This window comes from Chionomys nivalis, chromosome 6 (assembly GCF_950005125.1).
Source record: "Chionomys nivalis chromosome 6, mChiNiv1.1, whole genome shotgun sequence".
NCBI lineage: Eukaryota > Metazoa > Chordata > Mammalia > Rodentia > Cricetidae > Chionomys > Chionomys nivalis.
In genome coordinates, this window is record NC_080091.1 from 102083308 (window position 1) to 102106155 (window position 22848).

Here is a 22848-nt window from a genome sequence, read left to right on the forward strand (position 1 = left end):
AAGAGCTCTGCCTGCCTCTACCTTTTAAGTACCAAGATAAATGATGTGTGCCACTACACCCAGCCGGATGGTCAATGTTTCAAACACTAACTCTGGCTTAAAAATGGCAATCACGTCACAACGTATTACATCATTCACAGCCTCCAACAGCCCTGCAAAATTATCTTGATAAGGTGTCAGGAAACAGACAAAAATGTTAAGTTTGTCCCAAGTCACATTGCTAGCATGTCCCAGAACTACATACCCTGGCTGGACGCAATGGCCGCATTTTGTTTTGTTTCTGTCTTCTTGAAACAATGTCTCACTGTGACTCCAGCTGCCTGGAATACACTGTGTAGACCAGGCTATTGTTCAGCTCAATCCAACTCACAGACATCCTCCTGCCTCTGCCTGCCTATCTCCAGAGTGTTAAGATAAACACTTGACCAGCTAACTACAATTTAACAAATTACCAACAGGACACCCCAGATGAGCAGGTCCAGTGTCACAGATTACAAGTAGCATGAAAGCCCCCGATTTTCCTTTCTCTGGCAACAATGGGACAACAGGGTGCTGCGAAGAAAGCTTCCAAAGAGCAAAAATCCCTAGTCTGATCAAAGTTACAGAATAAAAAACAATGAAAAGAAAGTGAAGCTAAGATATCTGCAGTAAGGCAAAACCAGAAGACAGCTGATTTCTCCACCTGACAGAACCCTAGATGTCTGGTGTCCAGACTGTCAGGATGCTAGGCTCAGAGGCAACTGGTCGAGTAACTGCAGGGAGCCAGGAGAACTATAAACCGCACATGCTCAGATCTTGTTAAGCAGTTGATACAGTGTCCTGAGAAGTCAGGATACCTGATCAACTAGACAACAGAGCAATGGGGCAGCCTGGGCAGAGACAGGTGATACATTTACTAGACAGAGGAAGAAAAGAGCCAGAAGGAATAGCATTTGATCTCTAAGTAACTTAGAAATTGTTCACATTGATATGATCAAATTAGCACATAACATTAATTTGGGAGGTGTAGAAAGTGCAAATGAGGGCAAGGCGGGAGGGTGTTAAATTAACAGAGACTACAGGGAATAATCTGACGCGGTGTTGTCTCTTTTAATCTTGCAAAGGAAGGGCTGAAAGTGTCCATGCGAAGTAACTGTTTCTAGCCCCAAAATGTTAAGACACAGAGAATGAAGTGATAGGTTTTAAACTGCAGGAACCAAGCTGATCACCATCGAACACAACCCTGCTAACCATCTATCCCAAGTTCTGTGACAAATGACATCCCTTTAGCGAAAGAGTTGCTTAGCAAAGCCATACAAAAAGAAAGGCTCATAGACTGAATGGAGATCAGAGGGTGTGTGTGTCTGGCTCAGTACAAACGTGGCTGGGACTGGAGGTCATGAGAATTGGTTTGCAGATGCATGTCGGGACAGATGAAGGGCAGCAGAGACAGGGAAGGGAGAGCAAAAACTTGGACTAACCTTGTTTTTTTAAGCATAAATTATCATTTCTGATTTTTTTAATGCTAAAAAATAGCTTCTCCCTTGATAGGACTGTTTACCTTCCCAGCAAAACATATTTCAAAACTTAGAAGTTGAGGGGGCTGGAACTGTTTTTCAGTTTGTGATGTGTCTGCCTAGCATTCACGAGGCTCTGGCTCTGATCCCCCGGGGGAGTATAAACTGGCCATGGTACTCGGCTGCTTAAGAAGTTCAAGGCCACACTGAGCTACAATCTTGCAGCCAATGTTAGAGTTGCTACAAAGTTCCAAAGAGAAGAGTAGGCCATTCACAGAGAAACGTTTCTACTCCCAGCACTTAGGAGACTGAGGCGGACTTCTTTGAGTCTGAGGCCAGCCTGGTCTCATAACCAGTTTCTGGTCAGCCAGGGCTACATAATGAGACCCTGACAAGAGAAAGGAAAGGAAGAGAAGGGAAAAGTCTCTTAATGGCCTGTGGGTCACAGGAAACGTGTAAGTGAGCATCTTGGAGCTTCTAAGAAACTGATAATGAACTGATAAATAAGAATGGGTAAGGAAAGCCCCCTCCCTCCACCCCGGGATATGGGCTCCAACTATATCTTCTTCTAGAAAACAAAAAGCCCTGAAAGAAGGGGCACTGTGATAGAAACTTCCCAGTGGGTTTGCCACTCTCCGCACTCTCAAAGGTGGTTTTCTCGGCTCTTTTCAAAAGGACAGACCTCCTCAAGAAGAAATCCAGGCAGGAATATCTTTAGGGGCAGATCCTGACAACCACAGCTGCAGCTAACTTTGAACCAGGAGCACGATTTATAAAGTATCCTCACCACTAATCACACACTCACATCTTCATTTTAAAGAAAAACATGTCACTTTGTCATGGTCACAATCAGCCAGTGACAGCTAGGGACTGAAATGCAGGCAGGACTCCAGAAGGCATACTATGTGATAGTCATGGAAGCCGGATGATCAACAGTAAATCTCCCATCTTCCATTTCCTTCTGATAAACGAAAAAGGGGAGAAATGTAACGCGATGATCTGAAAAGCAGAGCCATGCTAAATTCCAGACCGGAGTGGGAAAACAGACGTGAAAACCCTGTCCAATGACAGCGTTCTGAAATTAGTACATATTTACGTTTACAGGGGATAAAAAGCACACCACGGGCCTGGGAGGTGGCTCGGTCACTAAAGAGCCTCTTTTGTCCAAGTGCGAGGACTAAAGCTGAGTTCTCCAGCATCCACACTGGAGGAAAAAAAATCAAGGCACAGACGCATATCTGTAATCTGGGGGTGGGAGTAGGGGGTTGGCAGACACACCAGTTGGATCCCCGGAACTCGATGGCATAACCAGTCTAGTCTAGTATATTCATGAGCAACCAATCCAGTTAGAATCCCAATCTCAAAAGATAAGGTGGAGACCAATGGAGAAAAATGCCTCGCAAAGACACTGTTGGCCCCCAAATGTGTGCGGCCACACGAGCATGTGTGTACACACACACACACACACACACACACACACACACACATTTCCCAGGCCTTCCCCAGATCTACAGTCTCAGACTGGCAGCAGGGGTCCTGTGGAATCTGTGCATTTAGATAATCCCCAGGGGGCCACAGGAACAACCCACTAACTGCTCAAGCCAACACACCACCACTTCCTCTTTTCTACAGCCAATGATGACACCAGAATAAGATCCCTTCTCAAGAGTGTGGAAGGGCGTGGTGCATACCTGAATCCCAGCAGGAGAGGCAAAAGTAGGTGTCAGGACTTCAAGGCCAGCCTGAGTTACAGGAGACTGTCTCAAAAAGCTAAAAGATGATTCAGCAGGTAAAAATGTTTTCCACACAAACTTGAAGACTTGAGTTCGATCCCCAGAGCCCACAGTAGGAGAGGGCTGGCTCCCCAAAATTGTCTTCTAACCCCACACACTTACAGTGATTGATTGGCATATACATGCAAGAGTACACATATCAATACAACTACAATTTTTTAATCAATTTATTTTTCTTAAGATTTATTTTTATTTTATGTACACTGGTGTCTCATCTGTCTGTGTGAGGTTATCAGATTTCCTAGAACTGGAGTTACAGACAGTTGGGAGCGGTCATGTGGGTGCTGGGAATTGAACCTGAGTCCTCTGGAAGAGCAGCCAGTGCTCTTAACCGGACATGGGACAGTAATAGCACTGACCTTCAGGACTGAGGGGAGAGAACACGGTAAGTCTGGACAAAATGCATCACAGCAATGACGGCTGTCATTAGTGTTTCCATGACTTCCTTTCTGGCTGAAGTGCACTGCACACAACGTGACCTTCAACAAGCTTATGGTCTCTCGACATAAAAGGAAGGGAAAAAGACAGAAAAATAAAGGAAGAGGAGGAAGGGAAGAAGGAAGAGGAGGAGGAAGGGAAGGAAGAAGAGGAGGGCTTCCAAAGTCACACAGGGACCTCTGTAAACCCTTTCTCCTCCCTCAGCTTTGTTCTGCTCTGAAGTGCACTTAATAACACTGCCATTGAGAAGCCATTCCTTGCTTTCCTTCAAGGGGGAAAAAATAAAACACATCAATGTCCCAAGTTTTAAGGAACAAGCCCCATCAATTCCCCTCCCACTCCAGCCTGGCTTTTCTCTCTGATCTACAGTAACTGCCTGCAGCCAGGGCTGCTGCCCGGAGAATCGCCTGCTTCACCCTAAAACAAACAGCCCTTTGTGGGGAAACTGGAGGCCAGCCCAGAGAAGGAGGGGGAGAGAAACCAAGAAAGAGGAGGCCAGAAACGGAGTCAACGCCTACACTCCGGTCCACAGTCACACAGGTAAAGAGGGACTGAAAGAAACAGGCTCATTTCAGCATGTTACCCGCCCATCAAGCCGCCCACCGCCCCACTCACTACAGGAAAATGAATTCCAAGGCTCACAAAGGCTGCGCTGAGCACCTCATCGTCCAACACGTGTGGCTTTGGTTGTTGATAAAATACTGCTACGTACAGAAGCCCCTAAACCTGACTGAGCCAGCCACACTGTTGTGATGAGTTCCCACCCCACTCACAGAGGAGGAAACTCAAGTTTGGAGATAGCCAAGGTCATGCAAGATGAGAAAGCAAGCTCAGAATCCCCGTTCCTTAGGCTCCAAAGCCCAGGTCTTTGCCACAGCTCACACCAACTGTACAGGGCAATTTTAAAATACCCTTGGAAGCTCACCAAATGTACTCTTGTGAAAGACAGGTAAAACAAGGCAGGTTTTGTGTTCTTGAAAATAATTCCTTGCCAGGGATGAGGGTTGTCACAGCAACCAGGCTCTCAATACAACCTTATATGATCAGCCCTCTGTCTGGGACAGGGTTCCTGTTCTAGCTCTATTTCATTTGCTGGTTGGTCTGGGGAAGAGGCAGGAGGGGAGGCATAAGAGTCTCTTCTTTTTCACCAGACTCTGATGCTGATGTCAAGACTGAGGTGGTACGGAAAGTCAGAAAAATGTGCTGTGCAAATTCGAAAGCAAAGCATTGGCAACCTATACCTGCAACCCCACGACTCCCAGGGGAAGCCGAGGCAGCAGAATCACTGTGGGTTCAAGGACTGCTGGGCTAGACAGCAGCCTAAGTAGAGTGAGAGCCTGCCTAAAAAAAAATCAATAAACAAACAAGCAAATAAATAAATAATATGATATGAACAATGACAAAATAAATAACAATAAAGTGAGCCTGGAGCCTGAAGCCAGCCTGCTTGGGTTCAATCACAGCTCGGACACTTAACTACGTGACCTTGAATTACATGGCTGTTCGGGGTGACCAGGCGGAGCAGCCAAGCTGAAGAGCCAGCCGGCCTTGGTTTCTTCTGCTACAAACCGGGGAGGGTCGAGCAGAGTATGAGCGAATCTATCTACAAAGTGCCCTAGGCCGCAGCGGGCACCAGGCCTGCCCCAGCCTTTCCTCTGGGCATGTCCAGATTAGGCACTGGGCGTGGGTTCTTGTTTCGGTTTTCACGATTTCACCTAGCCAGGAGCTTCAAGGGGGTTCTTGTTCAGCCTTTTACTCCGTCATGTCCCCTTTACAAGCTTCACTCCCTACGAGTGAAGAATGCTCCCATTCTCCTGAAACCACAAACTGGTTTCATAATGAGAGGGAAGAAAAATACCTGCCCCAAATCCTTCCTGCACAACCTATGCTATGCGCTGAAGCATTTTCAAAGGCAGCCATTCTAAAGCCGTCAGAACACTGAAAATTTAAATGGTTGATTCAAATTGGCTGGACCGTCTGCCTAGAAAACGCACAAGATCCATTCCAGCACCACAGAAACAGGATGTGGTAACACGCACCTGTCACCACTGCCCTTGGGAGATGGAGGCAGAAGGATCCAAAGTTAGGACCAGAGAGATGGCTCAGGGCTTGCTGCTCTTCCAAGTCCCAGCACCCATTCGGCAGCTCACAACAAGAGATCCAATGCCCTCCTCTGATCTCGGAGGGCATCAAGCATGCATGTAGTATGCAGACATATATGCATGCAAAGTACTTATACACGTAAAATAAAACTCTTTCATAATAGGTTTTAAGAAGGGGGCTAGTTAGTACTACATGAGAATGAGAAAGAGAGAGAGAGAAAGTGAAGGAAGGAAGGAAGGAAGGAAGGAAGGAAGGAAGGAAGGAAGGAAGGAAGGAAGGAAGGAAGGAAAAGAAAGAATAATTTAAAGTTATTCTACTTGAGAAGGACAGATTCAACTTCACACTGCAGTATCACTGCTAAGGTTTAGAAATATAACCAGCTGATACAAGATTCCCTTTCCAGGAAACAGTACATTAGCCACTGGGGATGACTGAGAGTTGGGGGAGGGGGGTGCGTGCCCTGAGAAATCCTTGCACTAGGATTCTGAACTTGGCTAGTTGAGAGATCTCCCAAAATACTTCTGCCCTCTTTTCTTCCAGAGTGTGTATACAGATAAGTATAATTCAACCACATTAGGATTCCCAGAGCAGATACAACAGTGAAAACAGGAGCACCAAGCTAGCCACAATACAGATCTGAGGGTGAGTCTGTCTCGCACAGAGGTACCCAGTCAGCAGGAAGGTCCAGGATGTTCTCTCTTTCAAGTTTAGAACTAGTGTCTAGGGATTTCCCCCAGCACCTGCTACGCCTTCAGGCCAGTCCCTGCAAAAGGACACACATCCAAACGTAAGGATTAGAACTGACACATTCAAGTTTTGTTCAACTGTCTGTGAGAGTGTGCGCGCACCCACACACACACACACACACATACGTATGCAGGCATGCACGCTCTCCGGCTCCAACTCTTGTGTGTATGTTGGTAAAACAAAGGGATGATACCAAGTGGCTGTGCAAGGAAAAGCCTGTACTTCCACATTCTGGATGATTGCTCCAACTTCAAGGCCATCCTGGTCGCCACAGGGAGGTCCAGGCTAGCCAGGACCTTAGGAAACTCAAACGTTCTGTTCTCCTATTCCAATCCCAGGCCTCCAGTGCATCTGGCCACAGGCTATCTACTACTAAGGGCTTCTACGCCCAGACTCTCCATCCCACATCACTATTTTTGTTTCGTCTACAGGAAGTTCTTATTTGAAATGTTGAATTAGCTAACCTTTTAAAATCAGATTTTACAAAAGAATCCAGATTTTGGCTTCTGGTGAAAACTCAGAAATCTGGCTCACATCCTGACAGGGCACAGAGCCACCGACAGACCCTCTTAAGCGAGGCCACCTCCTCCCAGCGCTCCTCGCTCCCCACCTCACTCCAGATCACCCTTCACAGAGATGAGGCCCTAACCGCCACAGCATCTCAGACGGTGTTCCTAGGCACGGCGTGCCTTGGTACTTCCCGGAGACACCTCCTGCTCTACCCTCCCACACGTGTCTCTTCCTCATGCAAAAATTAACAACACAATTATGAAGCTCCTACTTGGCATACAATCTACCCAGAAAAAAAAGTAATTTAGAATTAAGCAGAAAGAGAATTGCTTTGTAACAGAAAACCATTTTAAAAGAATTAAGCTAAAAAAGCTAGTGATATGGCTCAGTGGGTAAAAGAGCTTGCAGCAAAAGCCTGCCGAGAGTTTGGTTTTAGAGCCCTCAATAAAGTGGAGGCAGAGAACTGAATCCACAGGGTATCCCTTGACCTCCACTCGCACACGGGCACATGGTGGCACACACCTTTAATTCCAGTACTCCGGAGGCAGAGGCAGGCAGAACTCTGTGAGTTCGAGGCCAGCCTGGTCTACAAAGCCAGTTCCAGGACTGCCAGGGCTACACAGAGAAACCCTGTCTTGAAAGGGGGAAAGAAAAAAAGAGAAAAATGTGTGTGTGTGTGTGTGTGTGTGTGTGCCTGTGTCTATGTGCCTATGTATATAAAAAGAATACATATATTTGCAAAATATGTAACCATCCCTTTCCAATTGCACCTCATCGCTGGCTAAATGTAAGTCTGAAACCTGAAGCTGTCCAGATAGGAAATTTGACTGTATGAACTCACTCCCCTATAACTGTATCTGAGCGCAATGAATGCAAACAGGCTAGGCATGCTCACACCTGTCTGTGAGTGCAACCAACAGGCAGACACAAGAGGATTGGGTTCAAGGTCAGCCTCAGAAAAAGAAATAATTTTTAAAAGGAAGAAAAAAATAAAAACAACAAAAATAATGGAGGTGAGGAAACAGCATTAGGTAACATGCCTGCCACAGGAGCTATTCTGTGTCGGTCACACAGGCCCACACATACAGTAACAAATAAAGCTGTACAACCACACACAGTAAGATGCAAAGAGTATAAGCTGTATAAATGAAGCAGACTGCATATGACATAGTTGTATGAAGAGATACATATTGCTTGGGTATATCATGTTTTAACACACCTGTGTGTTACAGCATTTATCCCACAAAGACACACCCCCTTGGCAGTCACACTGTTCTACAATCCAGCCCTTACAGCGGGTATTGTGAAGTCAGGTCTACTTATGAGGAGTATGCTTACTATGTCCTAGTGTGGCATCCCACCATGAATAAAAACGACTAGAAAAAACACCTACAATTAATTAGGTGGCTTAAAATTACTCTCTGGGGGCTCAGGAGATGGCTCAAGTGATAAGAAGCCTACTGAGCAAACACACAGACCTGTTGGATTCCCAGCTCACACAAAAGCCAGGTGTGACATACCCATGTGCTATCCCAGCACACAGGGGGAGGAGTGCAGAGACGGACTGACCCCTGACATTTACCCGAGCTAGTCTAGCCCATCTGTAAACTCCCGTCTCAAAACCTAGGGTGGCAGGTGAGGAAGACAACTAGCAATGGCCACCAGCCTCCGCAAGCATACCTTACACACACACACACACACACACGCACGCACACACGCACACACGTACACACCATGGCCCTCTGAATTCTAAGGTAAGCATTCGCCCACATGAAATTGTTCGTGAAATGACCAGAACGGTACACGACCCACAGGAACCACGCTGCTCAAATGAACTGTACACACAGCATGACCGCCACAGCCTCGACTCTGAACCTCCTTTCCACAGAAGTATTATGGGGTTCCGCCTCCCTGGCACAAAGTGGTGTGCATATCACACGCCCTAGCCATCCTCACAACCTCACCTGCTGCATGAGTAAGCCTGCTGCTAACTTAAGATTGGTTGAAGAATTAAACAAGAACATACATATACTTCAGGACACAGATCTGGACAATTAATCAAGGCTGAATAAATGATAGTTGTTATCATTAAGAATTCTAGGAACTGGGAGTATATCTTGGTGGAAGAGTCCTTGCCTAGAGTGCACAAGGCCCTGGGTTTCATTCCTATCACAAAAACTAAACAAAACCAACAACAAGCAAACAGAAACACACCTTCAGGCATTCACTAAGTTATCTAATTGCTTCCTGGTCTACAAAACGGGGGAAAAAGTTACATCTGAGAATAAATGATTCCTAATACATTTGGTGGGGGGAGGAGTATGTGTGCCATAGCATGCACAGAGGCCATGAAGAACATGGCGTCAGTCTCCTTCCACAGGTAGGTCAGCCAGGCCTGACCAAAGGTTCTTTACCTGCCAAGCCGGTATATAGAACTCTAAGAGCTCTAGACTTCCACGGCAATGCCTGAGTTGTCCACCAACTCTTTCAAATTTTGCTGTGAACAGTCGATGAAGGGAATGCTTACTGATGCGGTTAATTTTGGTGTCTGGCACTGACCTGAGGGTCTCATGTATACTGGCCAAGAACTGCACCACTTAGCTACATCCCACAGCTGTCGACAGCTTCTTTATACCCCACCTTGGCCCTATAGTGAGAGGAAAAGAGGTTTTCAGCAGCCAGCAGGCTCTGGAGAGAAGCGTCCCCACCATCCTTTCTTCTCCTGCCGCTATACAGCTCAGACCCAGCAGTGAGTTTCCGGTTGGGGCACTGCTCCTCACTGTGGTTGACAGAATAAGAATACTCCCATAGGCTCATGAATTTGAAAGCTTAGTCACCAGGGAGCGGAGCTGATTTCAGAAGATCACGGTGACATTGCCAGATTAAAATCTGAATGAAGGTCAAAGGGAGCTTGAGACAGGAGGACTTGGGGCTTGAGCCAGCCTGTACCGATGCACACAGTAAGATCCTGATCCAAAGAGCAAAGGACGGCAGAGATGCATCTCAGTTGTCTGCCCGAGTTTGATCTCCAGCACTGAATAAAGGTGGGTATAGTTTCCCAGTACTTGGAAAAAGGAAACAGGAAGATCACAGGTTCAAGGCCATCCTTGGCTACGTGGTGACTCGGAGGCCAGCATGGGCTGTATGAGATGCCTCAAAAATAAATAAATACATAAATAAAGGGGGGAGGGTCAAACAGCTACAGAACACCAACAATCCCCACTGTACTCCTTTTACAAAAGGAAAAAATAATATTAACAACCCAACAAAAGCAGGAAAGACAACCCAAGAAATAAAACAGTACCTAAAAGTCCTCTTGGAACTGAATACATTAGCAGTTAAACTGAAAACGAAAAGCTAGCTGCATCCGAGCTATTCTCACTTTCCCCGGGTCGGACAAACTGCAGTCTCACCATGGAAACCTCAAGAAGGGACCACGAGGCGCCATCTTGTCCAGGACTCCTATCGCATTGCGGCACCAAGAGCCTAACTGGGGAGGCGAGCTGTCCTGGTCCTCACCGTGTATATGCCTACATGAGACATCACACAAGATGGTGGCTCTCAGCCTTGGCTACCTTGGGGCAAGGAAGATTTTCATCTGCAAGACCTCCATAAAATAATATAAAAACAAACGCCATCAATTCCACCTCCAGAGATTCTGACTCACCAAACATGGTCAAGAAGACAGACAGGTCTTTTGTATGTGTGCATGCTTGTGTCCCGTGCATACATGGGTCTGCACATGCATGTGCAGGTTAGAAGTCAATCTTGCATGTCATTCCTTAAGCACCATTTCTTTTTAAACAACTTTTTATTGGGGCTGGGGAGATGATTCAGTGGTTAAGAGCATTGACTATTCTTTCAGAGGACCCAGATTCAATGCCCAGCACCCACATGACAGCTCACGACTATCTGTAAATCCAGTTCCAGGGGACCAGACTCCCACGGCAAAACACCAACACATACAAATAAAAATAAATTAAAAAGAACCAAAAATACACTTTTCACTATTATTATTAGTGTGTGCACGCATGTGTGCATTAAGTGTTGGGATGCATGGATATGGGGATCAAAGAACAACTTTGGGTTTTTGGTATTTTTTCTGTTTTTTTTTCTTTTTTCTTTTTTTTTTTCACAACAGGGTTTCTTGGTATAATAGCCCTGGCTGTAGTGGAACTCACTTTATACACCAGGCTGGCCTCGAACTCACAGAGATCCGCCTGTCTCTGCCTCCCGGGAGCTGGGATTAAAGGCGTGCATCACCACCACCAGGCTCAAAGAACAACTTTGTGTGGCTGGTTTTCTTCTTCTACTATGGGGGTTTGGGGGTCAAACTCTGGTCACCAGGCATACACAGCAAGTTCCTTTACCAACTGAGCCATCTCTCCAGATCCTGGTACGTATTTCAAAGAAGAATATTCTCCACACCGACTCTGACTTGGGTTAAGTCAAACTGAAATCACATTTCTTAACATTTGATCTGAATTCATGTCTTAATTCAAAGCTTGAAATCTCTCAGGTACATGATACCGGAAAAAGGAAAACAAGCAGGACAGACATGAGACAGAAGCGCCCTGTCTTCCTCTCACTGACAAAGACTTCCTAGAGCTTGGAGACAAACAGGCAAACCATTAAAATCCACAAGTCAGACTCACTGGACTGAAGTGGTCAGTCCTTCCTAAGTCCTTACAGCACTGGTCTCGAGTTTGACAGCACCCCTGAACTAAGTCTTTGCAGACTGTAAATGCTGAGTATTTTTTGTCAGGAAAACAGCTGTTCTGTGGGCTTCCACTCCAACAAGATCAGAATCACACCTTTATGCTTCCTGAGGCAGAGTGGCCATGACCCCCAAGGAAGAAAGCATCGTGGGAACAAATTTGGAACTATATTTTCTGGGCTGGCCTTGAGGATGCAGCCAGTAATTCCATCACTTGGAAGTCAGAGGCAAGGGCAGGATGAGTTCAAAGTCATCCTCCAAAACAGAGTTTGAGCCCAGCTTGTGCTATGTGACTTTGTCCCAAAAATTTATTAAATAAAAAAAAAGACTGTGTTTTCTTCAAATCTCTTTCCTAAAAGTGGTATTCCTTGTCCTTTTTGCCTGCAACGACACAACAGTGTTGTGCCATTTTCTTCAGATTTCTTCCTGGCATTCCAGAAAACAAAAACAAAAAACCCCAAAACACACCATCCCATCATAACTCCTTGGTCTCCCCAAAAACATTTATTTGCAGCCTAAAAGCATCTACAAAGTTCTGACCACTAGCAAACTTTGTATGGTTTCCCTGGAGCAAATCCCTTCTGGCTAGAGATTTCATAATCCAGAGCACTTTGTCACCTGCAAGGATAGAAATCCCACCGTGCGCACCTCCTTTTGGTTCAATTATATAAATAAGACTCGAGGGACCTCAACTGTTTACACACACACCTCCAGGCAGAGGAGAAATCCTCCTTCTGAGCCTTTGTATTCTGACGCCTGTAACTGCATGTGCAAGCTTCAGCAAACTCCATGGCTGGCTGGATGGTCTCATCCACAACATCCACTCCAGTTTTAATTCTTTCCTTCCTTCCTTTCTTGGCAACTGAGGGAATTGAATCTAGGTCTCAATCATGCCAACAAAGCATTCTACCACTGAGCTACAGCCCAGCAATGCAGGACAATATCAAAGGGTTTCATTGTCATATAGCATATGTTCAACAAACACCCATTTTTATAGAATTATCCCTGATCTCCAGAAGGTATACACAGGTTACCTGTGAACCAGAACAGACACGAGAACCAGTTACTCATATGATTTGGACAGACATGACCACGATAAGGGACAGAATACACCGGGCATGCATAATGAAAGGGCTACATATATAATCCATCATATTTAGAATCTTGCTCCTTCGATACTACTGGATGGCTACCATCCAACTTAGGGGCTGGGGGTTGAGTTCGGTTGGTAGAGTGTCTGTCTAGCAAGCACAAAGCCCTGGGTTCAATTCCCAGCACTGTATTCACCTAGCATGGTAGTGCAGGCCTCTAAGGCTAACTCTGAAAAAGAGGCAACCTGGAGGGTCAGGAGTTCAAGGTCATCCTCCGGTAAGTAAGGAATTGGAATTTGAGCCAGACCAGTCTGAGATATGTGAATCTGTCTCCATGAATCAATGAATCAATGAATATTGCTGGAGAGAGCTAAAACACCTGAAGAACCTAGCACTAAGTTCCTAGAACGTAACGTCCGGCCTGTTTTCTTTTTTTTCTTTTTTTTTTAAATATTTATTTATTATGCATACAATATTCTGTCTGTGTGTATGTCTGTAGGCCAGAAGAAGGAATCAGACCTCATTACAGATGGTTGTGAGCCACCATGTGGTTGCCGGGAATTGAACTCAGGACCTTTGGAAGAGCAGGCAATGCTCTTAACCACTGAGCCATCTCTCCAGCCCCGGCCTGTTTTCTTGAATGCACACCTAGGAATAATGCCTAACGTTCTCATGAAATCCAACTGACACACAAAACCCCAGCGCCCCTTAAAGCACAGCGGCAGATGCTTGAGGCCAAAGCCCAGGTCTCTTCTTGTCAGCCAGCGTTCCGGGCACACTGGCACGGAGAAAACCACTCAGAGCTTGAGGGGGAACTGCCTACCTCCCTCGCAAGTTCAAAAGCAGCTCTGGCCTGGCCAGTTTCCAATTTCAGCAATTCTCCTCCAGATGTCATCTACACAGAATGAAAAGATTCCTAGAAGAGGAAGTCGGCTTCTCAGACACTTGTGACGCTCCAACAACAGCAAAATGGCAGGCACCACAGGTACAAACGCCACTGAGGAAGCTCAGAGCAGTGTAGACAAGAGACTCCCAGGAGGGGCGTACCAGTTAACCAGCCTCTAGAACCCCTCCATACCCAGCACACTCGGCTCTCTGAGAAGACCAGCAGCAACCAGAATCTGAGAATTGCTGCCACAACCCCATGAGTGGCAACCACTGTTTCAGAAAAACCATAGCTGCCCACTTTTTTCCCTGACAGGATTACAAGATGGAACCAAAACCCCAAAAGCTTGATAAGGTAACAGAAGGTTCAACTCAACCTCTCAAGAGGAGAGAAAAAAAAATGTTGCCCATGCATACAAACTCAGGAGCTCCGGCAACAAATCCCTGAGAATTTTGACTCTGACACCAGTCTGTGGTAGGTGTGGCTTTAAAAAAACAAAAACAACAAGAAAACAAAATCAGAAAGGCAGCTAGCAAGACAGCTTAAGTGACAATGAAGCCTATGCATAGTAGGTCTGGGGGCAGCTTTCCTATGCTCCTTGTGGGCCACTCCCTCTCAATTACCATACTGGATTCCAGGCTCCACAAGGTGGAGCTGACAAGATTGTAGGATCACTTGGGGGCTACTTTAGTTGTCAAATTGGCTGAAAGGAGACATTATTCTGACCCATGAAAGGAACAGATCAAGAGCAAGGCGGTCAATGAAACCTCTGGAATAACCAAACAGAACCCTTCTTTACGTGGGGAGGCCCCTGTTCCTTGGAATTTTTAAACTAGCTCTTATGGAATTTAAGAATTTGCTAAAGGAACCACATTGGGTCTCAGAACCCCCTAACATTACCCTGCACGCAAGCCATCAACCGTCCCAAAGTTTTCTGTCTCCTGATTAGGATTTGCACAGACCCTAAGCACTTCAGATCTCCGCAGAGCCACTGCCTAACGTATGATCCCTCACACATCAGAAACTACCTCCCTTGCCTGGCGTGGTGGTGCAGGCCTTTAACCCCAGCACTCACTCAGGAGGCTGAGACAGGCGGGTCTCTGAGTTCAATGGCAGCCTGGTCTACAAGAGTGAGTTCCAGGACAGTCAGGGGTACACAGAGAAAGCCTGCCTCAAAAAACAAAAACAAAAAAATAAAATAAAATAAAAAACCCAAACCATCTCCCTCTGTTCAGAATTGTAACTTCACTTCTGGGAAGGCTACCACCACCACACTCCCGCTCACTGAAGAAGGGAAGCAGTGTCAACTTTGGCACTACCTACAAGAACTTGTGTAGAAGCCAGAGGTCCGCATACTCCTTTTCTTCCCACTTCGGGCTTCGAGATAGGGTCTCTCATAGAAACTGGGGCCCATGTCTCAGCTTGGCTGGCCTGTAAGCCCCAGGGATCTTCCCGTCTCCCCTTTTCCAGCACTGAGGCCAAAAACACAGCTTTCATGAAGGTGTTGGGGATCTGAACTTGGCACCCAACGCTATGCTTTGGCACTGTCGAGGTCACGGACAACCTCATTCTTTAGTCTAGGAGCACAGCCCTGTGCTTTCAGGCTTGTCTGCTGTTTTACCGTATTTATTCGGGGGAGGGTATATATCAAACAACTTGTGGAAGTCAGGCTTTCCTTTCACCCCGGCCTCCAGGAATAAAACAGCCTTCCCTGCTGACCCATCTCCAGGGCCCTCAAGGCTGTTTTAAAATGCCTGTCTACCCACCTGAAGCCAGTAGCACCTGCCCCAGGGCTATGAGAAACACACATTCTCCACATTTTGCCAACAGCCTGCGACGAGGCTGAACAGTCCAGGGGAGAACATCAGGTTTATTTGCTGGCTCGCTGGTAGCTAACTTTCCCACTAACTAGGTTAGTGTTTTCTATTTACTTCTCAAAAATCCCACTGAAGTGCACCCCAAGTCCTTTCTCTGAGACAACCACACTCCTGCCTACTGTCACACTGTCCACTCTGGTCTCTGCCCATCCTGACACACACATTGTCATCCTGAACTATTGGACTTCTGTATGTTTATCTGCTCTCATGAGCACAGTGATCCCCTCCTTCCAGCTCACCCAGGAGCCACTCTTCCTGCCAGTACTCAATACTACTGGTGTTTCTCAGGTCAAACACCAAGTCTTTCAAATTAGCACTTGAAGAACGAACATGTGCGGCCTTCCGTATCGGTGTCTGTAATTCCAGCACCAAGAAAAGGCCAACCTGGGCTACAGTGTGAGACCCTCCCCGTTTCAAAAACAAAACAAAAAGAACATAGATGATCATAAACACAAAGGTGCGTAAGGCTTTTAGCCTTACAGTCTGAGCCAATTTACCTACAACTTGCCCACAATACCGGAAAGTTCAATTTCCAAAACAGAGAGCTCCTAAAACAATTTAACTATTGGGACAAGTCAAACACATCAGATTGTTGTAATATTATGGTGGCGCACGCCTTTAATTCCAGCACTTGGGAGGCAGAGGCAGGCAGATCTCTGTGAGTTCAATACCAGCCTGGTCTACAAGAGCTAGTTCCAGGACAGGCTCCAAAACCACAGAGAAACCCTGTCTCGAAAAACCAAAAATAAATAAATAAAATAAAATAAAATAAAAACCGTCAGAAAACTTCATAGACTATATAACTTAATGGGGGGGGGGGTGACACTTGTTGACCAAGGTTTTTCAATGGAAAAAGCAGGCAAAGAAAGCTGCAGCCATGGCTCAACACTCTTGCATCAGAAGCCCGTGCTCAGAGGAGAGGGAGGGGACCCTGGGTCATCTGAGGACAGCTCACTCTGCCCTTAGCCTGTTAGGCTTCAGTCAACAAAGTTTACACACCTTCAATAAAAACTAGAGGAATCTGAGATAGTATCTTTGAGTGGGAAGAGCTGGGAGGGAACTCTCCATTTTGGAATCGTGTCCAGCACTGTGGGCTACTTCGTCCTTTTATGGAGGGCTCCCTAAACAATTGGCAAGAAGTCAACACTACCCTGTTTCCACCTCATTTCAGTCTTCAACTCTTTTTCATGACGAGATGCTGGATTTTAACTTCAGTTGAAGTCTGTACAGTCCTGGCCCTGACCTAACAGATAACATACCCGCTCAGTGTTCACGAGCTGTAAAAACATATGGTGTCTGTAGACCTAACATGGGTGCTTACAAGGCAGGGTGACTCCTCCGAGTCTATAAGACAGCCTGAGGTGGCAGCAGCTTTGGGGAGGAAGGTCTGAACCATGTTTTCCTTGGTGTGCGGATGGGCCCGGGCTATTTATTAAGTAAACAGCCCCCACCCATACTGCAGACGGGAATTCCCTGCTTGTTTGGGCCTCATCCCACACTGCGGCACCGCGTGTGTACTAGGTGCTCAGTAAATGCTGCTAGGGTGGGGTTTTATTATTTCAACTGCCAAGTCAAGTTCCCAGGAGTCAGCTCTTCTACATCTCTTCCAAAACCACATCTTCGCAGCTGTCTTGTCCAATACAAAAATAAAAACTAAAAAAAACTTTTCAAAGTCAAGTTGAAGAAAATCTTGGGAGGAAAGGCAAATCAAATAGGAGCCCCAAGAGTCTCAAGGTGGGGCTCCAGTTCGGCTAGGACGATCAATACTTGGTCTCTTTGCCTTCTTCCTTCCTGCGCCCATCTCTTCCCTTGCTTTTCCTTCCAGCAATCCTACTTCCCCACATTCAGCCTCACACAAACCCTAGTTGCGTGGGAACCGCTGAGACCCTACACCCCAACCCTCTCCAGAGGGGACCTACCTCTCCTCCCCTCGACCCGAAGCAGCTCTCCTTCACTGCGGACGGCTTAAAAAGGAAAAAAAGAAAAATCAAAGAACAACAACAACAAAAATCTCATTTCCTTATCTGTTAGGGATACCCCACACGAAGGGGGACAGGAAGAGGGGGGCGCCCATCGACCCTCCAGTAACTGGAGGCGACAGTCCTCTGGGCAGGCACCCACTTTTCCTCTTGTCCAAGCCCCTAAACCAGAATCAAGCAGAAGTCCGGTTCCCAAGAGCCCACGCTTCTAAACAAGCTAGAAGCGGATTATACCGGTACCCAACCCGGAGATGGCCCGCGGCGTGCAGGGTGCACCTGCGGCCCCAGTGCCCTCCCCCCCGGGCGCCGGGGGCGGGGCGCAGGGCCTCCCCTCCCCAGCCCGCGGGCTCTCCGCGCGCCCACCCGGAGCGGGACGGAGGCGGATGGGGAGGCGTTTCTGGAGAAGTTCAAGGGCTCCTCTTGCCGGCACCCAGCCAACCAGGCCAGACAGCAGACACCCACCTCCGGGAGGACTCGGAGCCGCCGCGATGGGCAATCTCCGCCCCTACGATCGCGCGCACGGAGGCCGAGGCGGGAGCGCGGCAGCCGGCACCCGGCCCGCGCAGGGCCCGAAGCGGAACAATGTCCCGGCGCTGGGTGGGGGCCTGATCGCGCAGCCCGCCCCGGGGTTCCGAAGCCCTCGTGGGTCCCCGATCGCGACCCCGGAGGCAGCCTGGGCTCCACCGCGGCACGGGGCGCGGAGAAGCAGGACGCCTGCGTGCCCCGGGGCCGTTCCACCTGCTCCCTCCCTGCCCGGGTGGCCCGACGCGCACCCACCTTCGCGGGCAGCCCTGGCCGCGCGCGCCGGAGCTTAGGCGGAGGCGGGAGGCGGCGGCATCACCTGCGGCGGGCGGCGGCTGCACCGGGACGCGCCCCGGAGGCGCGCGGCGCCCTGGACCCTGAGCCCGCGGCCCCGCCCGCGGCTGCCACCTCGAAGCGCGGCGGAGGAGCCGGGGCACCCCGGGCGGCGGCAGCGGCGGCGACGGGAGCAGCAGCACATGACTCTGTAACGAGGGGAATTAGACAAAGCGTAACATGGACTCCGGGCCCGTGCAGGCGCCGCAGCTCTGGGACCAACCGCAGTCTGCGAGCGCCGCGACTGGCCGGGTCGCAGCCAATGGGGCTGGCCCGGGCCTCCATGTGATTGCCTGCGCTGTGCCCGCGCGCCCCGCCGCGCCCGCCTAGGGGTCCGGCCGGCTGGTCCGAGGTGCCGGGTGGTGGAGAGGTGGCCGGGATCCCGGACTGGCTGCTAGCCGCTCAGCAGGTGCACCGAGAAAAGAAGAATGGCTGCCGAACGTCGCCCGAGGCGCAGTGCTTATCTAACCCCAACGCGCACCTAGGCAGGGCATGGTGCCAAGCTGTCTGTTCTCTGTAGAAACGGGCTGGACCGGGCAGCTTCGTCGGTCCTACAATTTTAGGATGGTATTCTGACCACTAAAAATCGATCATTTGGAGATTGGGACAGTTGGGGGCGGAGGGCATTAAAAGTCATCTAGTGCCTTCAAACTCGAAGGAGAAAGCAATTGCCTGGGATTTGGGGAGCTTGCAACTGAATGTCTGCGTGAACAGCTGCTCAGCTTCTCCAAGCTACTTCTAGTATTAAAGCAGTTTCTCGCCGATTTTGTTTTCAGCTGTACCTGGACCTCCCTCACCAGGTTCCTTTTCACCAAAAACCTCGTGCATATGAAACAGGCACTTGGGAAGTCGTTGTTAAAAGTTTACCAACTTAATCGCTTTCCCGTGTGTCTTTGCTGATGTGCGGTAGAAGTTTTCTTGGTCTATTTTTCCTCCGTAGAGAGGCAGAGGCCAAGACACCGAGTCAGGCGGGCTAATTATTTTGGTTCAATCAAAGAAAACAAATGATTCCCTCCCCGTACTTAAGTATCTCCTTTCATCCGAAACCACGTGCTTCTGGAATTGTGGGGAAGTGCCCATAAACATTCCATCAAGATCCATTTAACATCTCATGGTCTTAATGAGCCTGCGCCACACAAGGCACCCAGGAAGGGTGGGGTCCTATAGAGAGAGGCACTACAGAGATGGTTTTCTGAGCTTCAGAACGAGGACAGTAGCTCCTTAGATGGTGAGCCACTGGGCACAGCCCAGACAGGGAAGGGGTGAGCTGAGAGGCGAGGACCCACGCCCTCCCGCTGAGCAGCGCAAGGGCGGTTCAAGATGGAGCCTCTGCTCTCTCTTTCCTTCTGGGACCCTTCAGAGTGCAGCCTCTCCTATTCCCCACACCCTCCCAAGGAGGAAGTGCAAGGGCAGCCAGTGTGTGGCAGGTGATCTAATTACAGTCCTGGATTTGCAGATCTAGGGGGTTAGGCCTTTTCATCCCATTGACGGTGATGTGATAGCTTGCCAGAAAACACCCCACTGCTATCCGCTTAGAAAGTTCCGCCCTTTGTGGATATAACTCTATACTCCACTTACTTTTCTATCTTCCCTTTGTTTTAAGTGGATTCTTGGTATTTTAAAAATGGTTTTATTATTGGTACAAACTAAAAGGTGGGCATGGGGACTCAGGCCTGTAATCTCAGCCCTTGAGTCAGGAGAACAGCAAATTCAAGATTACCCTTGGCTGCATACCAAATTTGAGGCCAGCATAGGTTACACAAAGCTCCTGTCTCAAAATCCCCAGCCCCCTAAAAAATATTGGCAGAGTAAACAAATGATGTTCAGATAACAGTCTATAACGCACACCGCAGAGAACACACTGAATGAGAGACTAAATTACACAAACTAATGAAATACAATTTGGAGAGTCTGTTTTGTTTTTGAGACAGGCTCTCTGTAGTCCAGGCTGACCTGAACTCGCTGTGTCTGCGGAACTCATGATCTAACCTGTGGAGTGCTGGGGTTATAGGAGACTGAGTCACCATGCCCAGCCTCGAGATTTGTTTTTAAGTCAGTGTGTTGTGTAGTCTGTGTGGTTTACCAGTGAGAGCAGGTGCATGGAGGCCAGAGGTGCTGGATCCACCTGGAGCCTGAGTCATAGGCAATTGGGAGCTGTCTGATATGGGTGCTGGGACTCCAACTCCAGCCATCTGCAAAAGTGACCCCTGAGCCATCTCCCCGGCCCCTCAATGTGGGCATTTTGTTTTGTTTGTTTTGAAACAGTGTCTCTATGTAGCCCTGGCTGTCTTGGAATTCACTGTGCAGACTAGTCTGGCCTTGAACTCAAAGAGATCCAGCCTGCCTCTGTCTCCCAAGTGCGGGGACTAAACATAACATGAAAAGCATATGTAGTATTTTTTTTTTATTTTTATTTTTTCGAGACAGGGTTTCTCCGTAGCTTTTTGGTTCCTGTCCTGGAACTAGCTCTTCTAGACCAGGCTGGCCTCAAACTCACAGAGATCCGCCTGCCTCTGCCTCCCGAGGGCTGGGATTAAAGGCGTGCGCCACCACCGCCCGACAATATGTAGTATTTTTGAATAAACAATTCCACATCTAAGAATTTTTTGCTTTTAGTGCATGAATGGAAAAATTATGTGTCAAGAATATTTTCACGTGGCCTCTGGAAACATATCTTAATCAGTGGAGTGTTTACCTGGCATGCGTCACATTTGGGATTTGATCTCAGGTTGAGCAAGGTATCTCTCCATAGAAAATGGCCTCCAAAAAGCCAGATCATTCATTAGAGATAGCACCTGGTCCCACTGCCAGTGGCCCCACTAACTGTCCAAGCCCCCCTGCATTCAGGGGTTTAGATCAGCCCCCACAGCTGAGGATATTTGTGATGGACCCCAGCGTAGCTGTGAACCGGTCAGAAAGGAAATGGACCTGGGTGGATCGTGTTGGGTAACTTCTCATGATGTAACGCGTTGCCAGACAGCTAAAGTTAGAGTGTGTCGAAATTGAAACCAGAAAACTAAGGCACATGTCTTACCCCGAGAGGACGGGAAGCCCATCTGTGCCTCCTCAAATGGGTTCTGAGATTGGCTGACTTTTGCAGGCCTGGCTGGCAGAGCAGGCATCTCCTGATTGGTAGCCCCAGAGTGAACCCACCATTTCAGTGAATTAAGGGGAAAACAACAAACAAGGGAACAAACACAGAAAATTCAGCCACCTGCAAATCGGTACAAGCTCTGTTTTCTACCTGCTTCTGGCCTGGCTAGAAAGTGGTGGCCAACACTTTAGTGGAGAGGGACAAACAAGGAGAGAGGTGACACCGGCCGGAGTCATCCCTTGAGAAGGATGTGACTGGAGCGAGAGACAAGAGGGGCGTTCAGTAAGAGCAAGTATATTCACCCTTCAGTTTAAGGCGTGAAACTTCTCTTGATTGCCTCCTCTACCCAGTTCTCTCACATTTGCATGGAAATACCTCAAAAGAACTCTCTGTCCTTTCTGTTATCAATTCCTCTTGTTTTTTCCTCTAAAACTCCATTGATTCTTGGTGTTTGTTTATTTTGAAACAGGTTCTCCTACGTCCCAGGCCAGCCTTGAACTCAGAGTTCTAATACCTGTCCTGCCTACACCTCCCAAGCTAAACACCACCGTGCGGGAGTCTGTGGTCTTGGGGGTGAACTCCAGGGCTTCTGGAATGCGAGGGAAACACTCCAGCAATTGAGGTACACCTCCAGCCCGGACTCAGGGTTTCTGCTAACACATCTTGTCAAGGTAGCCATGATGTCAACCTCGTCAAAAGCAGTGAGCAATCCTTGCTGTTGATTGGCCTCTCAGAAATACTGAATACTGTCACCTACTTTAGAACACTGGCTTCTCCCCGCTCCCAGGTGCCCATTCACTCAGTGCCTGAGTTCACCGGGTTTGCAATTCCTCCCCAGGCCAGTGACTCCATTTGTATCTGCAGTATTGAGCCCTCTCTCCTAAGCTCCAACCTGTGCTGTTTCTCGGTTTTCCCACTCGCACAGACTTGAGTGAACAGACTTCATTTTGGTTTCCCGTTGGAGCTGGCTCCTCCTCAGAGCTCCCCTCCCCCAATTTGGTAAGGCTGCCCTTGGCGCTGCTTGGACAGAATGCTCTGAAGTCACCTCGGCTTTTTCTTTCACCATCTCCATCGAAACCCTCAAGAAATGTGTTAGTTCTTGTCGCGGCTCGAGTATGAAGTGTTCTGAGCAGGCTTACGCACCCAGGACTTGGTCTGCAGCGGGTGGCATTCTTCTCCGGGAGGCTTTTGGAAAGTTGAACAGACGGGACATTGTTGGAGGAAGTAGGTCGCTGGGGGACATGCATTTGTGGAAATAGCTG

The 22848-nt window shown here is 48.2% G+C and overlaps 1 protein-coding gene across 2 annotated transcripts in view; it reads right to left on the minus strand.

The window, feature by feature from the left end:
• The window catches only part of Lrrc8d (leucine rich repeat containing 8 VRAC subunit D), a 106750-nt gene extending 88196 nt beyond the window's left edge, over window positions 1-18554 (minus strand). The window contains exons 1-2 of one of the 2 annotated variants that reach the window (XM_057772691.1): window positions 18415-18540; window positions 17578-17622 (exon numbers count right to left, since the gene is read on the minus strand). The gene's annotated coding sequence lies outside the window, so the exon portion shown is untranslated. Of the gene's footprint in view, window positions 1-17577; window positions 17623-18414 lie in introns of both variants that reach the window. The other variant, XM_057772690.1, reaches the window with a different exon arrangement.
• Window positions 18555-22848: the final 4294 nt, after the last annotated feature.